General features: G+C 41.7%; 1 protein-coding gene and 1 long non-coding RNA gene across 7 annotated transcripts in view; one reads left to right on the top strand and one right to left on the bottom strand.

The window, feature by feature from the left end:
- Positions 1-10499: 10499 nt before the first annotated feature.
- On the bottom strand, positions 10500-12063 carry LOC124983969 (uncharacterized). The gene is made up of 3 exons (XR_007108513.1): positions 11888-12063; positions 11605-11763; positions 10500-10805 (listed from the first exon to the last, which is right to left on the bottom strand). It is a non-coding gene; the product is annotated as an uncharacterized LOC124983969 (long non-coding RNA).
- Positions 12064-12335: 272 nt separating this feature from the next.
- Positions 12336-25644, top strand: part of Irf2 (interferon regulatory factor 2) — an 83965-nt gene continuing 70656 nt past the window's right edge. Inside the window, exons 1-2 of one of the 6 annotated variants that reach the window (XM_047550156.1) lie at positions 12338-12511; positions 12633-12783. The gene's annotated coding sequence lies outside the window, so the exon portion shown is untranslated. Of the gene's footprint in view, positions 12512-12632; positions 12784-12885; positions 12906-13171; positions 13194-13907; positions 14050-25644 lie in introns of those variants that run through there. The other 5 variants (XM_047550160.1, XM_047550155.1, XM_047550158.1 and 2 more) reach the window with 5 other exon arrangements.

Below are 25644 nucleotides of genomic sequence, written 5' to 3'. Positions count from 1 at the left end.
ACAGCATAAGAATACACAGTTCCAGGCAGAGGGCTCACACCAGTCATTCTGTCCTCACATTGAGAGACAGAGGCCTTTACCATGAAGCTTTCAAGGGGACCTCGGTATCCTTCGAAGCCTGAGCCAGAGCAGAAACTGGAGCTGGGCTCTAGGCACATACTACCAAGCATCTGTTTTGGTGCACAGGTGTTCTGCCTGCATGACCACAAGCTAAACATCTGGATATAAGACATTTTCTTTAGTTTTCACCAAATGTTTGGTATTATGGAATAGACTGCCACGTTGTTAAAAGTAACCTGTGAGGGAAATGCTGCATTAACAAATGACCTGAAGCTCTTTGGTTCATCCTGGTGTGACCACGAGTAAGTCCACCACTGTCATCATATCAGCCTGTCTACTAACAAATGCCCTAAAAGGACCCAGGGACTTCCTGTCTGCAGGCACTCAACTGCTGACTGTAAGGTTTCTCTTTCATTCCTCGGGAATTAGTTCAAGTGTCACAAGAAACAGTTTCAGTCTAGAGTTTCAGAGTCCGAAGAATTGTTTAGAGATCTGATTAAATGTACATATTTCTTCTGCATGTTGGTTCTAGGATTTCCCCCTCACATCCCCAATTTTTAGTCGAAAAAACTAGCTTTATAATTTCACCAATACCCTAAATATATATATAATTCAGCAAAATCCCTTTGATTTAAACAGAACTGGAATAGATTATGGGACAAATGAATTATCAGATTGGTGTTTTTTGTAGGGTGAGTGAATGTTTAGAAGTCGGAAAGCTTTCTGTTGAGGCTTTTAAAGACTAGATAGTAATGATCCATAATCTATACATATAAATCTCTTTTTAATCCCTCTATTTATTTTTAACCTATTCCTTAAGGCAGAGCTCAAACCCTACCTTCTGGAAGCCTTCTAAGCCTTTTCTTTAGTAGTTCTTGGTATGCTTCATTGTTTACTCTCTGTATTAATATGCTTTTTGTTATTATAACAGAATACCTGACACTAGGTACATTATAAAGAAAACAGGTCTATTTAGCTCACTGTCTTGGATATTCAAATCATGAATATCTGTTTGAGTCTGGTGAGGGCCTTTTGGCTATATCACAATATGGAAGATGGCATCATGGTGGGAACACATGTAAGAGGGAGAGATCATGAGCAAGACACAAAGCCAGAAGGATTCAGGGACCAGACTTGTTATTTTTTTTAATGACAATCTCCCTGACTGCCTTTTTTTTTTTTTTTTCTTTCTTTCTTTCTTTCTTTTTTTTTTTTTTTAAACAACAGCCCTGTTTTGTTGTGCAGAACTAACCAGGGTCCCAAGATGACTACATGAACCCCTTCTGAAGGTGGCACACCCCAAGGACCTAGTCACCTTTAAGGCTCCACCTCTTAAAAGTTCCACTGTCTCAAAACTGCCACACTGGAGACCAAGTTTCCAGCACAGGAACCCTTGGGGGACGCACACCAGAGCACTACCAGGAATTGTTTAGTTCTGTGTGTGACTGATGAGTGTCATGTTGACGTACTGTACATCCATCTAGTGGTGAATAATCGTCCAGGAGAGGTGCAGAGGAAACTGGATGAAAGCATGCTCCTTCCCCGAAGCCTCCAAACCAGGGCTGTGGATTTACAGGTGGCGTTGGGAAGAAATACACACAGCGCTGTGTGGTCAAGTGTGCTCATGATCTGGACTCCGTCAGCAACTGGCTTCCTTCCAGTGAGAACACCAGAGGGCCAGAGGAAGCCACCAGGGTCCTTCAAGGCCAGGTAGGAGAACTCATTAGTGCCAGAAGAGGACCTTCAGAGTGGAGACAGGCCTCAGGGTGGCATGAAAGGAATATCCCTCAGCCCTGGTTGTTTTATAGTTTAGGAAACTCTTAGCCCTCAGGCTGTGGAGATATGAGCAAAGGGCTAAGATGGGCCCTTCCCCAGGGGAGAGTAGTCAGATCTCATAGGGAACTGAAACACCTGCCTATTTAAAAGGGGCCATGTGGGTTCACTGGGTGACTTTCGGTTGAAGGACTCCTGCCAGAAGGTCCCTGAAGTGATATAAACATAGTGGGCAATCAAGAAATATGTACTTATAATTAATTACCCAGGGAAGCCCCCCCACAGATTTCCTAATAAAATAGAAATCAGAAATTAAAGTGATTCTAATTTTTCTTTTTAATTTTCTCTGCATTTCCACATCCTCGTTTTGTTTTAAAATCATCACTCTTTTCTCAATACACATAGGTAATCAATGTTAACAGCTTGGTATGCATACCTCATCCTTTTAAATTCAAACTTTTTTGGGCAAGTCACTGTTGTGTTTGCACAAAAGAGATCATGAAAATGTCTTTGCATCTTAATTTTCATTCTTTATCATACATCCTGGTATGTACCATCCTTTCCAGATGAACAGATACTTTTATTTGCCCTTTTTTGATGGCTATTAACATCCTACAGAATGCATCAACCATAGTTAACTTGATCATTCGGTACTGATAGAAATTTGGGTTGTTTCAAGTGATTTTGCCACTATGGATAAGTTTGTAGTGTTCCAATGTTCTGCTATAATCATGCATTATTTTTAGAAAAATATCATTTAAAATATACAAAACACAACAACAACAAAAAAACACAGATAAGAAACAGACAAATGAGCAGATGAACGTGTGGAAGTATTACCTGGGAGTGGGCTCCACACCATTTCTCTCTTGCAATAGTGATTTTTCATGGTAGGCTCTGTCTCCCAACGTACTCTTTAAGTGCCTTGAGATCAGGAATCAGGAGACTTTTTCCCCCTTCTTTTCTCCAAAATGCTGAGCACAGCCCTGCCAGGGGCAGCAGTCTCATGCCCACACATCCCATGTGCTCTTACAGTTTCTTCTGAAAATAGCTGTTTGGATGGGGAATGAAAATTTCCCATGTATACAATGTAATAAAATAGTGTATTTCCAGTTCAGCCCACAAGCTTTTATTTTTGATCCAGAATGAAAAACCTATGTACTTATTAGTGTTTCTTATTATTTCTGTAAGAAAAAAAAATGTTTTGAATTTCAATAAGGATCTGGGTACAGGGAACTCTCCTCTAGACTGTGTGTGTGTTTTGCATTGCATTTGTACATGTAGGGCAGAGAGAGACAGAGATAAAGATAGAGATAGGGAGATAGAAGAGAGAGAGAGAGAGAGAGAGAGAAACAGATTAGAGACAGAGACAGAGGGAAACCCTTTCCCTAATTGCCCTCAAATGAGATGTTATTCTCTTTCCCCTTCTGCTAATCTGGTCATATATGAAAACTAAACATGCAATATGATGAGTAAATATGAAACTGCCAGAAAGCAAGCAAAAATAAATTAGTTTAACATAAAGGTTTATACTTTTTCTAAGTTCTCATGGTTGAGGTCTAAGAATTTGAATTTGGTTGTTAATAATATGGTAACTGAAATTTGCATATAAGCAAAATGAAATTTACAATTAGAAAAGAGTCATTCGTTGTTATAGACTTCTTTGAATTCTTAATCTTTTTTACCTATTTTGGGAGCACTGAATTCCAGAAATTTTATATGTTCTTTGGGAGAGTCATTATTTGAATTGCTGAGATACAAACAAATCCTTTGGAAAAAAAATGAGTGTTTTGATAAAAGACTAAGAGAAACTGTATAGCTTTTATAAGAAAAAATTACCTTCTATGTAACTTGAAGATATACAAATTCAAACATTTTTCACACTACAGTTTAAAATATCTTGAATATGGAATTCAGTGCTTTCTTTTTTGAAACACTATGGAAAAACCAGGTAATCCAATTAATTTACATAGAAATCATAAGGTGAGTACATTTCTGAGACCACCTATAAAATTATATAGAGATTTCACATTGATAAAAATAAATGCCATTCTCAAAAATGTTAATTTTTTCAATGGGGGGGACAAAAAACAAACAAAAAATACCCCCGTCACTCATCGTCCCAACACTCAGATGATGACTGTTGCTGTTTTGATGTACTTCCCTTAGGTTTTAGGTGTGATCATCTTTGCAGTGCTCATACTGTTCATATAAAACTCTACTTTCCTTTCATCCTCTAAGCATAGCATTAATGTTTCCCACTATCACATTTAGGTTCATAATAAGCAAAAGTATCCACAAATATAAAGTGTATATGTGGTCAGTTATAAACAAGCATCGAGAGAGGTAACAGGATTAGGGAAAGTGTTCCTCTAATTTCTCAATCAGGAAAAAAGGTTTGTTAGAAAGGCTCGAAAGAGCTTGACAAGTAACTGCACATTGTGAAATGCATGGCCATAGTTCTGCTGGTTTTACATCGCTGAAAAGACGAAAAGTTCTCAAGATAGGAAGTAAAAACGAAAAACATGGAGACAATTTGCGCATCAGTGAGGGACCCATAAGGCCAACATCTCTGACGTGGCTGACTGGGCTGCCTGGCTCACCCAGTGTGAACTTGCTCAACTCTAGATGCTTGCATAACCTTGGGTTGCCTGGTCTACATATTTCCTTCTCTGAGTTCTTACAGTGTTTCAAGCATGGCTGTTTTTGTTTTCTTTCTTACGTTCAATGATCTGAAATTAAAGTAAGATTCATGGTATGAGTGGCTTTGATCTTTTTTGTTTTTTAAATATATATATTTTTGGCTGCCAATGGATCTTTTATTTATTTATATGTGGTGCTGAGTATCGAACCCAGGGTCTCACACATACCAAGCAAGCACTCTACCACTGAGTCACAACTCCAGGTCCTTTATTTATTTATTTACTTATTTATTTTTGGTACTAGGGATTGAACTCAGGGGCACTTGACCACTAAGCCACACCCCCAGCCCTATTTTGTATTTTATTTAGAGACAGGGTCTCACTGAGTTGCCTAGTGCCTTGCTGATGCTGAGGCTGGCTTTGAACTTGCGATCCTCCTGTCTCAGCCTTCTGAGTCACTGGGATTACAGGCATGCACCACCACACTCGGGTTTTATTTTATTTTTTAAGTAACAGAATATTTTTCTCCCAAATGACATCCCACTCAGAACTTCACTATGTAAAAGCGAAAAAAGTGGATCTTCTTTGTTTGGAAAGGAACGGAGCCTAAAGCCAAGATCCACAGTTTAAAGTTGAAAAAGTATGCAATGGGCTATTTAAACTAATATTTACTTTCAAATTACAAAACATTTAGGCAAATCATGAAATTTTACTTTTACTGATTGGCCAATGAAAAGTCAGTTTTAGAAGATGATCACATAGGGAGTTTCTTCTGATAGAAAAAAAAAATCTGAAATTTTTAAAAATAAAAAAGTGAAATACATTCAAAATCATTATAATTTTGGAATGAATGTTGATTTTGTGGTTACACAATCTCTGAAAATCATCACTGTTCATTCAAAACAGTCTGAAGAAAATAGTGTGGGTCTGAAAATCCACAGCTGAATATATCTTCTTCTTCTTCTTCTTCTTCTTTTTTTTTAAAGAAAAAGTGTCTTTTTTTTTTTTTTTCCTGGAGGGATGGGATGATAAAAAGACATTAATTAAATTGGTTAACATCATTTATTTGTAGAGATAGAAATCAGAGATAAAGTTAAAGAAGAATGAATATTTTGACTTAGGTATTCAAAAATAGAATAAAAAAGACTAAATATAAATAAAGCTCTGTTTCTTAGCACATTCATCATGTAATGGATGGAGAGACAACGAACAGTTCCAAATTCCTCTAAAAAAGTCAACAAATTAAGAAATACTTGCATTTCATTGATGTTGAGGAGACAGCTGCAGAAATTTATAGGGTGATCATTTAAGACCACAGGTGGATCCTGTTAGAACCTTCAAAATCTTCCCACTGCTTGTAGAATAAAATTCAAACTCTTTGATCTAACCCCTGCCCACCTGTCCCCCACATTCCACGTCCTCCTTACCCTCACCCTCAACTCTGAAGTCACACTTGCTTTCTGTCAGTTCCTAGATTACGTGCAGACACTTTTGCTTCTTAGGGAATCTGTCCCCACTCTTTCCTCTGCTTGGGTCTTTCACTGCATACTGGTACTGGTTATGGGTTAAACTGTACTCCCCTCCCCCAAATTCATATGTTGAAGTCCTAACCTCCAGGACCTCAGAATGTGACCTTACTGGGAAAAAAAAAGATCAGTATAGGTGTGCTTAGTTAAGATGGTGTCATACTGGAGTTGGGGGCGCTCCTAATCCAAGGCAACCATTATAGTAAGTGTCCTTAAAGGGGGAGGAGAGGATTTGGACATGCACGACATTGAGGGAGAACACACTGTGGCCATCAAGGCAAGAGATTTAAGTGATGGATTTGCAAGCCAGGGAATACCCAAGCAAATCGTCAGAATCCAGGAGGCACAAAACAGATTCTTCCCTTCAGTCTACTGGACAACTGGAGCCTCCACTTCTACCTTCTGATAATTGTGAGGCAATACATTTCTGCTCATTTAAGCCCCTCAGTTTGTAGTACTGTTCCAGCAACCTAGGAGACTAATACTGAAACTTCTCCTCCACCTCAAGTGGTGGCTTAAAACATTTTTTTGGAGGGAAGGGCTAAGAGAAAACTTAATGCCCAACCACTAGATTGCCCAGTATTTTCATTCGGAGCTTTGTTTTTTCCTTCAAAACACAAATACAAATCTGTAATTATTTTATTGGTTTGCTTATTATTCGTCTGTTGCCCTCACCCCCACCAGACATGAGCCGCAGGAGAAACAGAGGTGCTGTCTTGTTCTTGCCTCTGGTCTCGTAGCAGCTCAGGGATCCTGCATGCTTCGTGGTGGGAAAGGATGTGCAGAGAGGCACCAAAGTCGAGGGGGCAGCTCTGAGCACTGTGTGTGAACTGTCATGCACATTTGGGAATTTAGTGGAGACACTTTGAGGGTGCCAGAGAACTTAAAAATAGTCTCAATTCTTTTAGGTCACATCTGCCTTTCTGATTGGCCAATTTTCAATGTGCAAAAGAGAATAAAGGTGTATCATTCAAAATGCTACTAAGTTTGGGGAAGAAGAAAACATAGCAAAAGCCTCAAGCTTTATGTGCTGTGGCTGGAAAGCTCACAAATTCTTCAAATATACTGGTGACCAGTGAATCAAGTGGTTTCCTTGAATTTAGGTTTCTACATTTGAAATCTGTATCTTCAATACCTAAGAGTATTGAAAGAACTTCAAGATAAAGTGATAGACACTTTCTCCATTTATCTTTAAAGGTAAAAGCAACACTTTATAGTTTGTCACTACGGAGAAAATGAATATTTCATAGCCACTTGAGAACTTATGCCAAAAACAATTCATGAAGCTTTCAAAGTTGAAAGTCTTCCCTTTGGACAAGAAAAATGATCACCCCACCCCCATCCCCACCCACAGCCACCCACCACTACCACCACACGCCACAGATAAGTAAGGAAATCTTGGCAATTTTAGAGTGTATGTTTTTCCTTCCTTCAGGAGAACAGGACAAAATGAATATTTATTTCTAAGGATTGGGTAATATATTACTCAATTTAAAGTCATGATTTTCAGAGAATAATTGCAGCAAAATGAGCCTCATTTCAAAGTTCCTAGTAAAATGGAAAAGGAATCATTAAATGACGTAATGGTCAAACATGCTCAAGAATTTCTGCAATTTGATGCCAATGATCCTTGAACTTTGACTAAAGGCTTTTTCAACTTCACAGTTCTACTGCCTCAAATAGAATTTAACTTGGCTCTATATTTTTTATTCAATTTGGACTTCACAATAATGTTCCTTGCAATGCAGGATTATTATCTGTGGCTTCCTAGTGGTCAATAGCTCTGGCAAGTGTGAAAAACTGATTTTCCATGATTTTACAGTCCCGAGAATTCTAGCACCATGGAGGAGAGCCCCAGTGGCCAGGACAGACGTGGTACCAGTGGCACCATGGGGAAAACCAGAGCAGCAGCTGACAAACTAATGTGGGTCCCTGATTCAATCACAGCTGTGAATGCTTGCACTTGAGTTAGTACGCCATCATATTACATATTCTTGACTTTAATGTACAGTCCTAAAGGCTGTGATTAAAGTGGAGGTGATGTCTGGGCCATTCCTGGGATGTCACAATGGAAATTAACATGTCAATTGACTAGACTGTAAAACAAACCTCTTGGAAGGCAGCAATTTTCATTTTGTTCACTGTTATTATACCAGGTGGGGAGAAGCCTTCATGGGCACTTGGCAAATGTTTGCTACTTGAACGATTCTTTTATTAAACTATTATTATTAGAAAAATAAAAATGTAAAAGCCCATTTGTAAAAAGTTCACTCTGAGTATATCTTTATATTTTTTTCATGTTAAGATCCACTGCTGGGCAGATATATCACTAAACTTGTTCAAGTAATCATAGTTCTTACCTAACTTCCCTGAAAAGAAATTAGTCTTAACACATCGGCATAGGTCTCTTAGAATGTTCCGTTCCACAGGTGAAATATAACATGATGTACCCATGAGAGCATTCTAATTTCACTATATAAGACTGTTTAAAAGACAGTGTTTACATTAGACTAAGGTGCTTGGTCAGATATCTTTGAATGGCAAATGTGCTTTCCTCCCACACTTCAGAAGTTTATATTTTGCTATTTTGATCCTTTTACCATAGAAATTTAGGACTCTGTGTATCTCATCAAAGAGCTAAGAAATACTTTTTTACTATATATATCAATACCATGCGGATGTTTGGGGTCATATTTACATCTTTGGTTTACAGTGACATGTCATTAAAGGTATAAGAACAGAATGAAATTCATTCTATTTTTATGATTTCAGGGGCCTGGAAAATAGAGAGCAATGCCCCATACTTCAGGAAACTCCAGGGGCTTGGGAAAACAGGGAGTCTGTCTCCTGACTAGTTAATGAAGTGACAAAAATAAAGTTAGGGGGAAAGATGTTATGAGTTTAGTTTTAGACACACATAATTTTTAGCATCTGAGGAATGTCTAGAAGGTACTGTGTCCAGAGCTCAGAAGCTGCAGATTTTAGCCAGGCATGGTGGCACATACCTATAATCCCAGGTAGTTGGAGGCTGAGACAGGAGGATTTTCAGTTCAAGGTCAGCCTGGACAATTTATGGAGACCCTCTCTCAAAATGAAAAACAACAACAAAAAAGGACTGGGGATGTAGCTCAGTGGTAGAGCACTGCTGGGTTCCATCCCTGGTACCGTAGCAAAACAAATAAGCAAAATATCCACCGGATTTTGGAGTCATCTTCAAATACAAATACTCCATACTCCTTGCCTTATGATGGGGCTATGTCTTGATAAATTTATCGTAAGTTGAAAATTCTGTATGTTAACAATGCTTTTGATACGCCTAACCTATGGAACCTTAAGAGCTTAGCAAGGGAATCGACCCTTTTCCCTCATGATCTGGGGCTGACTAGGATCTGGGGCTGGCTACCTTTGCCCAGCATGGTGAGAACAGCATACCACATATCACTAGTCTGGGGATAAGATCAACATTCAGCATTTGAAGTTTGGTTTTTCCTGAGTGTTTATCACTTTCTTGCCATCATATAGTTGAAAAATCATAAGTAGAATAGTTTTAGGTTGGGGACAGTTAGTTGGTAGTTATATTTGAAGCTTTGGGCGTATATGAGAGCACAAAAAGAGAAAGCATGTGGAATGAGAAAATAAGAGGGTTGGGGATGGAATGCTTGGAAACACCATAATTGAGGGGGCTGGCAGCTGAAGAGGAGCCAGCCAAGAAACAGGACAGAAGGATGTCACATAAGCATTGCAGAGAATGGGAAGCACATTCAGCGTTATCAAATGATGCAGAGAAACTGAGTAGATGAGGATAGGAAATGGCCCTTTAGAAAAATTATTAGTAGGAAATGTGTACAAATATCGATAGATTTACTCCCAGTCGGCTTACTGTCTTCTTTCAACTTCTCCAAATTTTTGGAATTCTGTACAATACCAGTTCCATTTATGTTAAAAAGTTTTTAAAATATAAAACAAATTCTCAGCTAAAGCCTAAAATATTTTGTGAAAACCTGAAGAAAAGAGCAAGTAATTATTTACTCACAAGCTTTTGAGTGCCTATGTGCTGGGTCCCAAGTTAAGGATAAAACAAAGAATGAGCAATGGCTCTGCTTTTTCACAAACAGGAAAGCAGCTGGTTGGGCAAGTGACAGGCTTGAGCAGAATTCGGTGGCAGGGGATGAGGCTGCAAAAGTACTCTGCCACCAGATTACAATGGACTTTATGTGTCTTGTTGAATAATACGGCTTTATTCTGAAAGCTGCAGAGAGGTTTTTAAGGGGCAAAGAGATGGCTGGAATTGGGCTTTACCTGAAGTTCATTTTTTCCCTTTCTCTCTCTCTCTCTTTTTTTTTCTTCAAGAGTGAAAGAGGTAGGATTTTTTTCAAGCATGAATAGAAACAGAACTCTTGCAGGAGTAAAATCCCCAATAGGGATTGTCCACTGAAGTTTATACTTTCTACAAGGGAAGCAGAATGGCTTCAGGCCTGGAAGAGTCCAAGGAGAGAGATAGGAGGCATGGTTCCTAGGAACTGCAACAAATGATGGCAGTTCCCCAGGGACCGGCCAGACCCTGAGACATGGATGTGCATAGCATCAACAGGTCAATAGGATATGACAGATTGGGTGTATATTATGGATACAACTGATTGGATGTATATTATGGGAAGGAAAACATCAAGAATACCTGGTAGGGGGGAATCTGTGAGCAACTTCTTTCTGCTTATCAAAGATCATTACTAGGGGAGTGCCCTTTATTGAAACAAGGAAAGGATGGTGCTTATACCAGGCAGATCTTCCCTTCTTCTCCACTCCCCTTTCCGTCCAGGGAAAATAAGACAATGGTTTTGGTACAGAAGAAAATAAAGAAAAAAAATGATTAATGACTAATAAATGAGTAGAGTATTAACCATCCTACAGATTATACATAGTTACAGTGATTGATGTATGAACTATGAGAGCAAGTTATATAGTGTTATTATAGAAGGAATAAAGAATAATGTGCCCATGTGAGATCTATTTCGGAGACCATGGCCATAAGACAGCCTGAAACCTTCAGTTATTTCCTTGCCACACATGCATATTTGGAAGCTTTCCTTTTTCAGTTAGTAGAATTCAGTATTTCTGGGACAAAGAGTGGTGGTGGAGTTATTTTTTAGTGTTTACATATATAGATGACTGTGGCCTCCCAGAAGGGGCTTTCTCTGGTGGGTAAAGAAGGTAGGTAGAAGGCTGATGAAACTTCCTAAGTGAGGGAAGAAACGGAACTAAATGTAAATCCTATAAAGTAGGTGACCAATAAGGGGTCGGTCCCAAGTGAACTGTACTAGTTTGAGCTAACAGATGACAGCTGCTGCACCTGTCACAGATGCATATCTGTATTCTTGTTTTCTCTCTTTTATCTCTTATTGTACAGTATGGAAAACAGGCCGAGGATGGTCATCTAGTAATTTCAGAAGGCCAAATCCGAACCTGCATGGTAGTACTACAGTATAAAACTTCCCTCCAGGGCCAGTACCAATAGATCAAGACATCTCGAAGCAAAACTAACTCACCCCCTGGTCCATCTCATACTGCACTAATGAAACTTCTCTGTGTTACAGCCCACCACTCACCTGCACAGATGTCACTGAGTGAGAGGCATTCAGGATTGTCCTAGCTCCCAAACAGAGGTGGTGTCAGAGAGGGCTGGTCCTTAAACCACTCACTCCCTCAATCACTGATAAGGGTTCCAATAAGGTAAGGACGCAAGAAACGCGGTCTTTTCTTTCATTCTTGGAGGAGAGCAGGGTTTCAAAATGTGTTTTTATTCAGCCCGAAGAGCGGATCTAAAAACCAGTTAACTACTAACGGGACAGTAACAGCCCCTTGTCTTCCCCAGGTATGCTCCTCCCCTACCTTCAGGTAACCCTTTGGATGGAGAGTCAGGCACGCCCCTTCCTCCTCTACGGCCACCGGCTTCTGGCCCGAACCCAAGCCTGCGCCCGCCACCCCCGGAGCCCTCCCTGGAGCGGGCGTGCGCCCCAGTGCGCGAGCAACAGACTCACGCGCCGCCGCTTGTTGCTCCGGCTGCCGCGCCGTGGGGAAGTGAAAATGAAATTGACTTTTCTGAGAAATGATGAAAGCGGCTCTGCCTGCCAATGAACAGCGGCGGCGAACTTCCGCACCTCGCGGCCAGGCCGCTCGCGCCCTCCCTCTGCCTCCACCTCCCGGTTGCACAAGCTTGAAACAAACACTGGGGAGGAAGGGCGGAGGGAGGAGGGCGGAGGGGGAGGCGAGGCGAGGGAGGGAGCGAGGCAGGGAGGAGGGCGGGGGGCGGGGGGATTTCCAGCCTCGGCTCTTCGCAGTTTCCTCTCCTTGTTTTGCTTTCGATCTGGACTGTTCTCAGGCAAGCCGGGGAGTAACTTTTAGTTTTGCTCCTGCGATTATTCAACTGACGGGCTTTCATTTCCATTTCACACACCCTAGCAACACTTATACCTTGCGGAATTGTATTGGTAGCGTGAAAAAGCACACTGAGAGGTAACATTTTTCAAATAATAGTTGTGACTGTGCGTGTGTTTCTCTCGAGGGTATGTTTATGGGGACTGGAAAGAGCTGTGTGTGTATGCGTGACCTGATGCTTTGACACGATGTTTTGCAGACGGAAAATGCCGGGGTTCATAAATATTAATACCGATTTTTGGAGGAACAGTCGGCGCAATTATGGATCATCTGATTTTAGGGGAAGCAGGTTCTGCTGCTGTTGCTGCTGCTACTGGGGCTGCTGAGGCTGCAAGGAGAAGGAGGAGGAGGTAGAGAGGGAGGAGGAGGAGGAGGAGGAGGTTGGTGGAGGTTTAATTTCACTTTTGGATTTGCAGATGCGGAGAGGTGGCTCCATGGACACAGACCTGCTCTGTGCGATTCTGCGCCCCAGGTGTCATGTGTGTGGGTACATGTCCGCAGGAGTCGGGCCTCATTTAAAACAAAATTTGTGTGTGTGTTTACAGCCACCGCCGCCACCAGATCCCAAGGAGGAGAGCAGGTCCCTGCCGGTGCCGGCCGCGGCGCCTCTCTCCAGGCAGCCCCCAGCGTAAATAACAGGCACCCGCCGTCGCCCGCTGCCCGCGCCGGGGCCGGGAGGGGCGCCTCCTGCCGCGGCCAGAGGAAACTTAATGGGTCGCCTCCAGGCGGTCCCCGGGCTCGCTCACTCGCGGGGCTCAGGGTAGGGTCGCGGACGTCGGATGGCAGCTGCCGGAGCTGGCGGGCAGGCTCCGCGCCGGGCTGGGCGCCGGGCCTGGCCGACGCGCCCGGCTTCCTGGGGGCTGGGCCGCCGCCACTCTGGAGGGACGCCGCGTCCTCCTTCCCGCCGGCCGGCGTCCGGCCTGGCTCTAGGGCTTTGTCATTGCACTTGTCCCGGCGCGCGAGGGGCTCGGGCGGCGCGTCCCGGGAGGGCGCCGCGCCGAGGGGTCATCGGCCCCGGCCGCGGCCTAGCACCGGGCGCCTCCGGGTCCCCGCAGGCGCCCCCGGGCCGGCCTCGCGCGCTGGGCCTGACCCGCCTCGGCTACGGAGCGGGCGAGGTGGGGGCGGGGAGCCTCCGGGGACCAAGTGGCGCCCTGCGGGCAGGCACGGGGCCAGCGTCCCCTCGGGGTCCTGGGGCGCGGGCGGCGGCCGGGTGGGTACGTGAGTGCCCGCCCCGTGCCCTCCGACCCCCTCTGGGCGCCGGGTGACATTCGCCCGCCGGCCGAACATGGTTGGTCCAAAGCCGCGGCCGCCACTTCCTTTCCGCCTCGCCGGCCGGGCTCGCCCACCGAGCGATGCCGGCCGCGGCCAATCGCGGCGCCCGCCCGCTCCCAGCTGCACGGCCTGGGGGCCGGCACCCGAGCGCCGCTCGGGGAGCCTTTCCAAGTGCGAAGGTTTGGGTGTAACTCATCCCCTCCCCGGGACGCGGCTGCGTCTCCCGTTGGCCCCAGGTCTCGGTGCGTTTGCCACCCTCGCCCTCTCGCCCCTTAAAAGGAGGAAAGGGAAGGAAGGAGGGCTAGCAGCCCGAGCCGGGCGCGAGGACTGTGCTCAGGCACCAGGTGAGACGCCCGGGTCAGCCGGTGGAGGCAGGACCCTTGTGATCGACTGTAAATGTGACTCCTGGGACTGGCAGCCGAGGTCGCCACATATTAGCGGGGTGGCTTTCACTCCTTTCAAATCCGTAGCGTTTGAAACTTGGGGACATATTAACCCGCTCCCTCCGCCTTCAGCCTCCTTCCAGTGTGGGCACTGGGTAGTGCTCCTTGTCCTTGGTTATGGAATAAGAAAATGCAGTGTCTGTCTAGATGAGGAAAAGTGGGGGTGGCCTTTGCCTTCTGCCACTGGCCTCCCCGTGGCTGTGACTCGGTCTGCTTTTGATGAATGGCTCGCGAGGGTGGAGGATAGTTACATTTCCTGTTGTGAATTTTCAGGAATCACCAAGGTTGCTGTCAAGCCTGCAGCATTTATTGGTTTCCACAACGACTGCAAGTAACATTTGAACGAAGCGGGCTGCACTTTTTGGTGGTTTAGGACAGGTGCAGACAGGGGTCTGGTAACAGACTGCCTGTGAAAGGTCATCCAGATGCACTATTCCCTTGCCTGGGATCCCAGGGTGACCCTGTTTAACTTTATCACAGAGATTCAGGATTCTCTGATTTTTCTCAACCCTCATTCATTCTTTTTTTTTTTTTTTTTTTTTTTTTTTTGCCGGCGGGGGGACGAAGGGGTAAGAAGAAAGGGAAAAAATAGAAACCTAAAATATTCTGGAAAAACTTGTTTTTTTTTTCCTAAGGTAACTTCTGCAGATGGAATATTTAGGACTTAAACAGGCATCTCTAGGTGTAACCTTGGAACATCTATTGATTGATGTGGCAAAGTCCAGAATTCACTGTAATTAGTGAATGATTATAATTTATAATTTTGCCTGTTGTGTAAGAAGTTAGATTTTGGCCTCTTACATCTAAGAGTTCCTGTCTGTTATGATTTGTAACTGCTTCTTAAAATTAAACAACTACATATTTCATTCTCAGTTTTTTCTTTTCTGTTGACTTTCAAAAGTTAAAAGAAATTTACATATTTCAGACTTACCTGTAAAAATGTCATCGTAATAAAAGTAAGGTTTTTTTAGTTAAATCTGAAGCAAATTATGGCAAACAAATTCTCATAGAGCCCTGACAGTTCTAGGAACTGTAGCCCTATTTTTCTCTTACCTGCCTCTTGAAATACTCTATTAGGCAAATATTTAACATCCCAGAGATAGTTAAAGTGGTTTGAACTTAGTAGTGGAAAATTTGAAACTTTGGATGTTCAACATTTGATGTGCATCGATTTTCTTGTGCTAGGAAGGACATTGCATTTTTATTCTCAGCATTATCTAGTATAAGCTCTGATGTTTTTAGAGCATTTTTACATAATTTCCTTTTGATAATGAACAGACCACTGAACTCTAAGTGTGGTATCTGGGTCATGGTTTCCCTTATCTGCCTTCTACCAAAAAGAGCTTAAAGTAGTCAAAGGATTATTTATACATTTAATAAATATTCATAGAATATTCACTGTGCACCAGGCACAGTACTAGGCTGTGGAGATTCAACTGAAAACAAGAAAGCCAACCACTACACTCTACAGCCAGTGCCTTCCAGTTGGTAAGCTATCAATCAACAACAGCAACAAAAATAAATACAGTAATTACCTTTTGGAGTTAGTTCTATGAAAGGTAATAATAATACTTAGCTATATATTTATAGCGTTGCTTTGAGGAGCATTTGCGATACTGTGTATAAAACCACACTGCATAAAGTTACAGCAATCTATAAGTGTGTAAAGCATTAACTTTCAAAATGATCTGATTATTATTAAGGCAGAAAAAGCCAGGGAATCATGACTAAATCAGATGTTAACTTTCTCTTATAGAATTTCCAGTAAAAAGGCATTTTACTTCTTAGAATATATAAGTAATGGTAAAGAATTAAACATGGGATAAATAGTATATGTAAAGTACTAGGAAATTATTTAGTGACAAAATATCAGTGAAATTTTTCTGGCAGAAGAAAAGTTAGGTAGTATCCATGGAGACGAAGTGATACATAAATAACAGTGATTTGATCCATGTATTTTCCCTCTTTATATCAGATAAAACATCTTCCCAAGCATCATTGTGCTTTGGTCTGAATTTTCTTCACCATTGTGTCAGACTCTTCAATTCATTGTCTGCTATTATAGTTATGCATTTAGCTGATTTCACTAGTTTGCTATACCATCTTTAAAGGGACTTGATTAACTTGCATTTATTGAATATTTACTTGTGTGCCCAGCACTGTAATATGTGGAAATAACATGAGATAACATGTGAAAATAAATATAATAGTGTGCTCTTAAGACATGTAATAAAAACCACAAAAAAATATAAAAATAAAAAACTGTGAAATACCAATTATTATTAATAAAAACTCAGTTATTATTAATGATAACTGATTATTAATAATCCACTCTTTTCATATGTATTGAACACCGTGTTCCTTCCCACCCAGAGTGGAGGTCAGGACTTTCCATCTCTGTCTGCCCTGTTTCTGCCCTCCTTTTGGCCCTGGTGGATCAATCTCTGGTATAGAATGTCAGCTTAATGCACAGTGACTGTGTTGAGGAGTTGGCTCTCAGCATGGGAGTGGCTGGTGGAAAATGGGCGAGGAAGTTTGGTTAAACTTTGATTTGTTCACAAAGGATGATGCATGATTGATTGGCAGGGTTCAGATTTAACCTGAAGCCAATATTTTTTATAAAATGCTGAGGGAAATATATAATCCTAAAATCCATTCCTTGGACTGTTGATGCTGAGCAGTAACCTTGTCCTGAGGCTCCCTGGCCTTCTCTGGATTCAGAGCAAGCAGCAGGCCTGTACTCTCTCCCCTGTTTACCTTCTGGGAGCCCTTTCAGTTGATTAACCCCTCATGAACTCCATCTTTTGACAAACTATCCCTGAAAGAAGTTGTGTTTGTTTAGGAAGCCTTTATGTGCCCGTTTTTGTGACTCAGAGACACAGATGACTTCTGGTCTGAACTCCTGTTTTGATGTGAGCAAACTAGTATCACAAGTCTAGTGTGTCCCATTCCGGCCAGATATAAAGACTTGGAATGTCAGACAGTCTGGGCAGATCTGTGTTAGATAAACTCCATCCTGTTAGCCTTCCTGCGGTACTGAAACCCGTGGAGGACCTACCTTCAAAATTTTTTAGTTCTACTGGGGATCCAGGGACGCTATGAATTATTTTAAGTGTGTAATTAATTTGCTAAATGCGGCAACTCAGGTAATCATTTTGTTAAATGAAAGCATGCATACATTGTGCGGTTATTTATTTATTAAATATTTGTTGACGACCAAATTGCTTCGTGTAGTAGAAGATGCATGACCTCAGAAGCCTGGAGTTGACTTTTTAGTCCTTTTTATTAACCACCTAGCCACTTCCTCCTTTGGGACCTTCATTTTCATATTTGTAAAATGTGACTAGAGATCTTACGGGATGAGATGTGTGTCTTATCAAAGTGCTTTTAGAAACCACGAAGAGCCCTATGGATGTGAGACTGAGTCGAGCCCCTTCCCCTCCTGAGGGGCCTTTCCTGCTCCCACTGTGGGCCTTTTCTTCCCCAGTGTATGCCAGATCCCTAAGTGTCCTCTCCCTCAGGTACGTGAACCAGAGCAAGGCTAGAGGACCACGGAATCAAGGATCTCTTCCCAGGGCCAAATCTTTGATCTTTGCATTGATTTGGAGGCCATGCCTTACAGGAAAGCATGTTTCCACATTTGAATTAGCGCTTTGAACAGATGGCTCTGCCCATGTTGATCTTGTTTGTCCTACAAAAATAGTATTTGTGATATGGTTGTGATACTTTGCATTCTCCATTTTGAAGAGAGGCAAGAAGGACTTTGTTTTATGAGTTTGTCCAGGAAGGCCATAGAGAATTGCGTTTTGTTTTCTGGTTTGTTTTGATTCTGTTCTGGCTTAAGGTCCCTTTATCAGCTTAGTATTCAGCTCCATAAACAAGGAAGAACTAGAGTTGAGCAAAGAATATCTTCAGAGGAGAAACAGAGACTTGCTTGGGTCTTTCTGATGTTGGGTTCTAAGCAGTTTTATCTCAAGGGCAAGAGTAATTTTGCTCAACGAAAATCTTAATTTAGGATTTTGTGTGATAAAAGTCAGTCCGGTCGTTTTCATTAAACAAACATTTTTGAGAGTTAACTACTTGCTATGTAATTTTCATAAATAATTTCTTTCAAGCATACTTAGCAATCTGTTGCTCTGTGTAACAGCATTTGATACTTGCACACTTAATGTGATCAAAGGAAAATGAGCTTATATTTTAATTTGTCCTTATTGAGCTTATGAATATCAGGGTTTTTTTTTGAGGATCTAAAGAAGTGCTTTGTCATAGAAAATGCTGTCCTGGCTCCATCAGCTCAGAAGCCTTCTGACTTTTCCATTTCATGAGGTTGACATTTTGAGTGAGACAAAACTGCATACAAATTGCTTGATTTCAAGCGATATCTAACATATTATTTTTGAAAGAGTATTTTTTTTCTCTTTACCCTAGATTTACTGAAGAAGGTGAGAAAAATTACAGCAGGGAAAAGTGAGTGTCCTAACACCTGGAAATGGTGTTAGTGAGGTGATGAATAGGATGGGGAGGGTGTGAAGGTTGGGGGATGGGTGATGAACTAGAAACCCAGGTGGAGAGCAGATTAGTGACTCAGAGTCCTTGAATGGAAGAGAGAGAAGAGGTCATCAGGTAGGTAGATCAGGTAGATGAGCCTCTTTGCAGGAATGTCACTGAAGGATTTGGAGGTGAGGAAAGCCAAGTTGGTAGTTAATTAATAGTAATTCAGGGACTGGTGGAAATACTGGAGGGTCCTCTGCTTTTGACTTGACATTGGGGTTAGATCTTTTTTATCCTGGGGAGGATAAAATCTGATGGGAAAACTGGGAGGCATCAGCTGACTTCATACAAGTAAACACAAAGTTGTGAGGGGTTGTCCCTTGTGCCTGGTTTAAGTCACCTTAGCGGTACTGGGGGTTGAAATATTGTTTGGAGATGGAAGAATTGCTACCCATGATGTGAGGCCCCAAACTCCATCTAAAATTGCCCTTGAAGGCAGTAAACAGGCCCGAGAGGAAGATCTGTGTGAATAAAATTACTCAGAAGTACCATAATAGCTCTCTTAGGTCTTCCACATTACCCCCTGCTGTTCTTCTTTGGTGACATCTTACTTTGGTCAGATTGCAGGAAGTATGTAGGAAATCAGAAAAATAGAATGAATCGATACTGTGTTTTCCTAAAGAATAAATGGCACAGGTTAAGGCTGAACTGGGGGTACCATAATGGGGACCTTCTGGTCACTATTTGGAAGCTTGGTACTCTATACTGTAGTTGAGATTATATATTGAAAGAAACCTTCTGGAATGTACTTAAAGTCTTAAAAATATTAAACTCAGTTGCAGTAATTCTGCTTCTAGGACCCTACTTAGTAATTGGAGGTGGGAACAGTTTTTTTTTTTTTTTTTGGTACTGAGGATTGAACTCAGGGGCACTTGACCACTGAGCCACATCCCCAGCCCTATTTTGTATTTTATTTAGAGACAGGATCTCCCTGAGTTGCTTAGCATCTTGCCATTGCTGAGGCTGGCTTTGAACTCACGATCCTCCAGTCTCAGCCTCCCAAGCCACTGGGATTACAGGCATGCCCCACCATGCCCAGCACAAAAATTTATATATAAGGATGTTTATTGAATGAGCTTTTGTTGTATGAAAACTTGGAAACAACCTGAATATCCAACAGTAGGGACCCATGTAATATGGCCCATCCAGAGTATAGGTAGCTTATAAAATTCATGTTTTCAAATTGCATTTAAAGATGAGGAAAGATGTCTGATATGTGTTGGTTAGATGGGGAAGAAAGGATGTTAAATCGTGCCTCTAGTTTTATTTTAAAATCGTATGTGTGTATTTGTGTATACAACATTTTCTAAAAACCTGGAAGAAAACATATCATTTTGATGGTGGAATTGTGGGTGTTTGCCTTTTTTACCCCTTGAAACACTTTGTATTTTCCAAACTTAAAACAAACACAGTTAATCTTGTCACCAGAAGAATGTTCTGAAGACAATGCTAAAATATTCCCTCTGACCCCACCTCTGGTAAATGTCAGAGTAGGAAAAGCAAATTGGATGTTGTCCTGTGTGGACTTAGACACTTTCCAGTTCTGTCTGCCTCTGTGTGTGGATCCAGGACCTAGAATCAGGGCTTTCCTAGCCAGTGCTGTCCTGATGCAGCTCTTGCTACTTGAAGTCATGGGGACTTGGCAAGGTTGGGACAAGCTGTTTTGCCAAGAACTGCGAAGCTTCCCCCAACATGTTGCCCCCTTTCACAGTAAATATGAATTCTGCAGAAACACAACCCTGGGCGGGAGAAGCGAATTGCTTATTGATGTTTACAACGAGGTCAACAATCAGTGACACTGCAGTGTTGGTACCCGCCACCTAGATTCTCAGGCAGTGCTGTGAAAACTGATAGACCCTTGGTGTCATTTTTACTGCATAGACTGGGACAAAGCAAGTGCCCTTCTCTCGAGGAGAGAGAGATCCCATGCTTTAGCTCTTGAGACCGGATGAAAAGGATCCAGAGTTCTTACCCAAACCTTTCAGGATGTATGACTTTAAAACTCTGGAGATGTCTCCCAGGGCTGGCCATAATCCCTTTTGAAGTATTTATACCTAGGGAGATTGGGGGATTCCTAGCACCTTGGGACCTTAACCAGGGGACCGAGTCTAGGCTGTAGCTATTTGATCCTCTTGAGGAGATAAGAGGTTTTATTATCCTTTTGGATGAGAGCAATTAATTTAGACAAAGGGCTACAGATCTAATTTTCATGGTATGTAAAGAGCCAAATATTCCTAGCCAGCGGTCCCTATTTCTACATCCTATACCCTCCCTATTTTATGTTGTCTATTCCCATGTTGCAGGAGGCTGGGGCATTTTCCCGCCTTTACAGACCCTCTGTTGACTTAGAAAGACTTAATCAGATTGTGAACTCTGATTTCTCACAAATGAAGAAGACTCCAAATGCCTCATTGTTTTCTGAAAAAAAAAAAAAAAAAAGAAAAAAATTAGAGCACTTTCGCTCTCTTTATGAATATGGAGATATTTTTGGATTGTTGTGAAACTAGGGTTGGGTGTAACCATTATGAGTTCAGAGACCAAATGCTCAAAGCACAGCCAAAAGAAAAAAAAAGAATTGATTCAGGTAACACTGCCCTGTAAGAATACAACATGAGCCATACAAATACCTAGAATAGTGAGAAGAAGCAGTAAATTAATTTTAAGAGTAACCTGTTATATCCAGGTATTATCATTTCAGTGTCATTAATGTAAAAATGCTAATGAGCTATTTTACGTTCATTTTTTTCATAATGAGGCTTTAACATCCCGTGTGTCTTTCACTAGCCTCTTTTCAAGTGCTCAATAGACACATGTGGCCAGTGGCTGCCTCGTGAATGGTGTAGGATTAGGAAATGAAATAAGATGTAAAGAGAAATCTGGGGAATTTAGTTAGTGGTTGTTTTGGTTATAACTGCATGGGTCTCCTTTTACCCCTCCCTATAAAACCTTACCTGATGTCTTTAACCTAAAACAATAAAATGCTTTGAATTCCCACAGAAGCAGCACATTGTATGTGCTACGGATGTTTCCTTGCCTCTTGGTCTGTTGTGAAAATCTTTGATTTCTTGGAGTTTTCCATTTCTGTCCCTACATAGCAAGTTATTTGAGAGCCTGGAGTGAGTCCTCTTTCTTTTATGTCCCACCAGTACTTGATACTCAGAAAGAACTGAATAAATATTTGTTGCTTTGATTTTCAGTTATCAAGCAAAGTTTGGTTTGGAAGGCAGAATTCCAGCTCAGGAGGAGCGGCACAGATCTGCTTTGTGTTAGAAACCTAATGGAATATGTATTAAGCGCTTGAACATTGAGATTTGTCACTTTGCATTAGGATTTGTCACTTTGTATAAAGGGTTCAATACCCAGAAGGTGAAAAATTGTTTGACTTTTCTCCCATGTACCCAGATCTTTGAAATAATTTTACTAGTCCATTCCTCTGACATTTTAGTCCCAATGGTGATATGGATGCCTCAGGTACAAATAACTAAACTATATTTGGTGACAAACTGGAAGTACATATTTGAGAGCTGCTAGTTTCTCCATGACTTCCTTATTAACAATAATTTTGTTATTGTTATGAACAAACACTTTGAGTCCATAACATATTGTGCAGTGAAATTCCTTTGAAATCAAGTGCTGTATTTTACAGTTGCCTTCATTTGTTCTCCTTGACTATAATTGTTGGGTTGAAGGAACAGACTTATCCATAGAGCCAAGGCAATTTATTTTTACTGAAGCCTACCTAAGAACTGCTTAGGTAGCTTTCCTCTGCAAGATTAAATGCGACCTTCACAGAATCATGTTAGCAGGGCCAGCAGCTAGAAAAATAAAGACTAAACCAAACCTGCAGCAACGAAATTCCCAGCTGCTCAGTGGGTCAGAGCTTTCCTGATTACTTTCTTCCAATAAAAACACAGTAGATTAGTTTTAAGTGAATTCTAGTAGGTTTAGGGATTTGCAACTGACAGAAGAACAGAAAAGTATAATCTCACTTTAAAATAATAATCCTAAAGGCAAGTCCTTGTTGATTCTTTCTTGAGATGCTGGGATTTTGTTCATATGGGGAAATTTTAACTCATATGCAGTGTTTAGCTTACCTTTAAAGGTAAGGACTACTCACTAGTAAGGAAGAGCAGGGATAGAGAAGTCAGACATGAGACTCAAGAGGATGTGCTTGGGGATGTGGTGTGTTCTGCTACTCCTGGGGACCCACAGTAGTGCTACTGCTGCTCTTAGCTTCCTTGTAGAATGAAGGATGCCCTAGTAGTGAATGAAGATGAACCTCTTCTCCTGTTTTTGGACATGGGGTCATATTGATAATGTGTGAACTCAGGGTGAGTTGAAAGTATTGTAGGAGATTTGCTTCTCTTACAGGTGCTTTGAATGCATCATGACTCCATCATTCCTGAAGGTCAGTTTATAATTTGGGAGGTGGGGCACAGGAGGGTGCTCAACTGAAGGAGCTATTCTAATCATGCCCTCTGTCATTCAGCGGGTCTTTCTGCAGTGCTAACTATATGAAGAGGGAGTTATAAAATGGAAGAAAAGTAATCAGTGTGGATTTCAGTTTGCTCAGTAGGTGGGTGATCTCCATTCCTCATAGTTAGGGACCTAAATTATCCAGATAGAGAAAACAGAATCAAGCCATCAGGCAACTGAGAGATAACTCAAGCAGGGATGGTTGATTATCTGTGAATCCCCTTCAGAGAGAGTCCCTCTTACACGGGGCTGCACCAAGTTGTCCCATTTTGTGGGGGAAACCTCAGTGCCAGTGTGACAAATTTTTTGGGGGGAGGTGAGTGAACCGGGGATTGAACTCAGGGACACTTGACCACTGAGCCACATCCCCAGCCCTATTTTGTATTTTATTTAGAGACAGGGTCTCACTGAGTTGCCTAGTGCCTTGCTGATGCTGAGGTTGGCTTTGAACTCCTGTCTGGGCCTCTTGAGCCACTGGGATTACAGGTGTGTGCCACCGCACCCAACAGGTGTGACACAGTTTTGACCTAGAGTAATAATACATTTTATTTTTGAAAAAACAAATTCTTGATACACTATAAAATAGGTACAAAACAACATATTTGTTTTGTTGGTGTTTTCCCAGGGTTCTTCCACATTCAGGTTAATAGGTAGAACGTCTTTTGTCATTCAGGAAAACTGATGTGGCTCGGTCTTGATAGTTATCTCCATTACCACCTTTCCTCTCCCGCAGGGTAGACACTGTCACCAGCCCTGCTGCTCAGTAAATATTTCTGCCCTAAATTTCTCCCTGAAGGAAGGGGCTGGGAGGTCCTGGTTTTTTGCCTGATTAGTGGAGACTGAGCAGACACCACCATGAAGGGCCAACTGTCCCTGAGTTACTTTTAAAAACACATTATTGTGTGCAGATACCTGTGTGCCTGTAGCTGTAGTGAATACTTCCAAGTTGCCTGAATTAAAGAGTAATTATCATCCATAAGAGGATTGAAGGAAACAGTGACAGCAAGCAGGGAATTCATAAATGCATGTGGTGTCTTTTTAAAATTTTTTATTGTGAAAACATTTACCTAACAAAATTTACCATTATAATCATCTTTAAGTGTACAATCCAGTGGTGCTAAGTAAATTTGCAGCATTTTGAAACTGTCAACCACCATCTGTGGCTATACCATTTTACATTCCTACCAGACCTTCGTCATCATCTTAACCAAAAACTCCCTTCACATTGAATAGTGACTCTCTCCACATTCAGCCCTGGGCAGCCCCCATTCCATTTCTGGCTCGGTGAATTTGACTACTCTAGGTCCCTCACAGAATTGGATCATGCAGTCTTTGTCCCTTCGTGTTTGACTTATTTCACTTAGCAGAATGTTTTCCAGGTTCATCCATGTCCTAGCATGTGTCAGAACTTCATGCCCTTTTAAGACCGAATAACGTTCCCACATTTTGTTAATCCATTCATCTAGGGTGGTCATTACTTTCTGGCTATTGGGAGTAATTTTGCTAGGAACATGGGTGTGGAATGTTGGAGTCCCCCCTTGCAATTCTTTCAACCCAGTGGAATTACTGGGTAATTCTATGTTTAACATTTTGAAAAACCACCGAACTGTTTTCCCTGGTGGCTGTACCATTTTACATTCCTACCAGCAATGACATGGATTTCAATTTCTTTATCTTTACCAAACGTTTGTTCTTTTCTTTTCTTTCTTTCTTTCTTTTTGTAAGAGCAATCCTAATGGCTCTGAAGGGTATCTCATTATGGGTTTGATTGGCACTTCCCTAGTAACTAATGACGTACAGCATCTTTTCATGAGGAGAAATGTCCGTTTGAGTCCTTCGGCTATTTTTGAATTGTTTGTTTTTTGGTTGTTGAGCTATTGGATCGAGTCATTCTCTTTGTGGTTTCCAAAATAACATACTAGCATGGTCTGAAAAACTAACCAAGATGCTCCCTCATTATAGTATATGTAGAATGTACCACAGTTTCATCATTTTCAAAATTTGAATTTTGACGTTGTGAAGCTGATAAAACACACGTTGGGGAATTAAGTTATGCTGGAATGAGGTGAACCAGAGTGCACTGGTAAATGGGAACTCAGATAAGAGAATGTTAGAATTGAAGTTTCCTCAGTGACTCCAGTTGAAATCAAGTAAACTGAGGTTTTGTGGGCAGATTAAGTTCTTGGTGTTGTTGAACTAACTTACTTACTAAACATAGTAAATAATTTTGTTTTCTTTTGTATTTTGAATCCTGATATTTCTGGTGAGAGGAAGAACAGCAGAGCTTTGAATATGGAAGAGAACTAATTGTAGCAGCTACTTACAGGTTAACCTCTGTGCCTGGGAACTCTTGCGAAAGACCCTCAGGGGCCCCTTGCTTTTGTGGTGTCTCAGGGTAAAGGTGAGCAGGTCCACCTCAGGATAACAACGAGGGGCTTAGGAATTTCAACACAGTCCTCTCGGTATTAC

The sequence above is a fragment of the Sciurus carolinensis genome, chromosome 4 (assembly GCF_902686445.1).
Source record: "Sciurus carolinensis chromosome 4, mSciCar1.2, whole genome shotgun sequence".
In the NCBI taxonomy this organism is placed as follows: domain Eukaryota; kingdom Metazoa; phylum Chordata; class Mammalia; order Rodentia; family Sciuridae; genus Sciurus; species Sciurus carolinensis.
The sequence above is the reverse complement of the archived record's forward strand: the minus strand, read 5'-3'. Positions and strand labels throughout refer to the sequence as shown.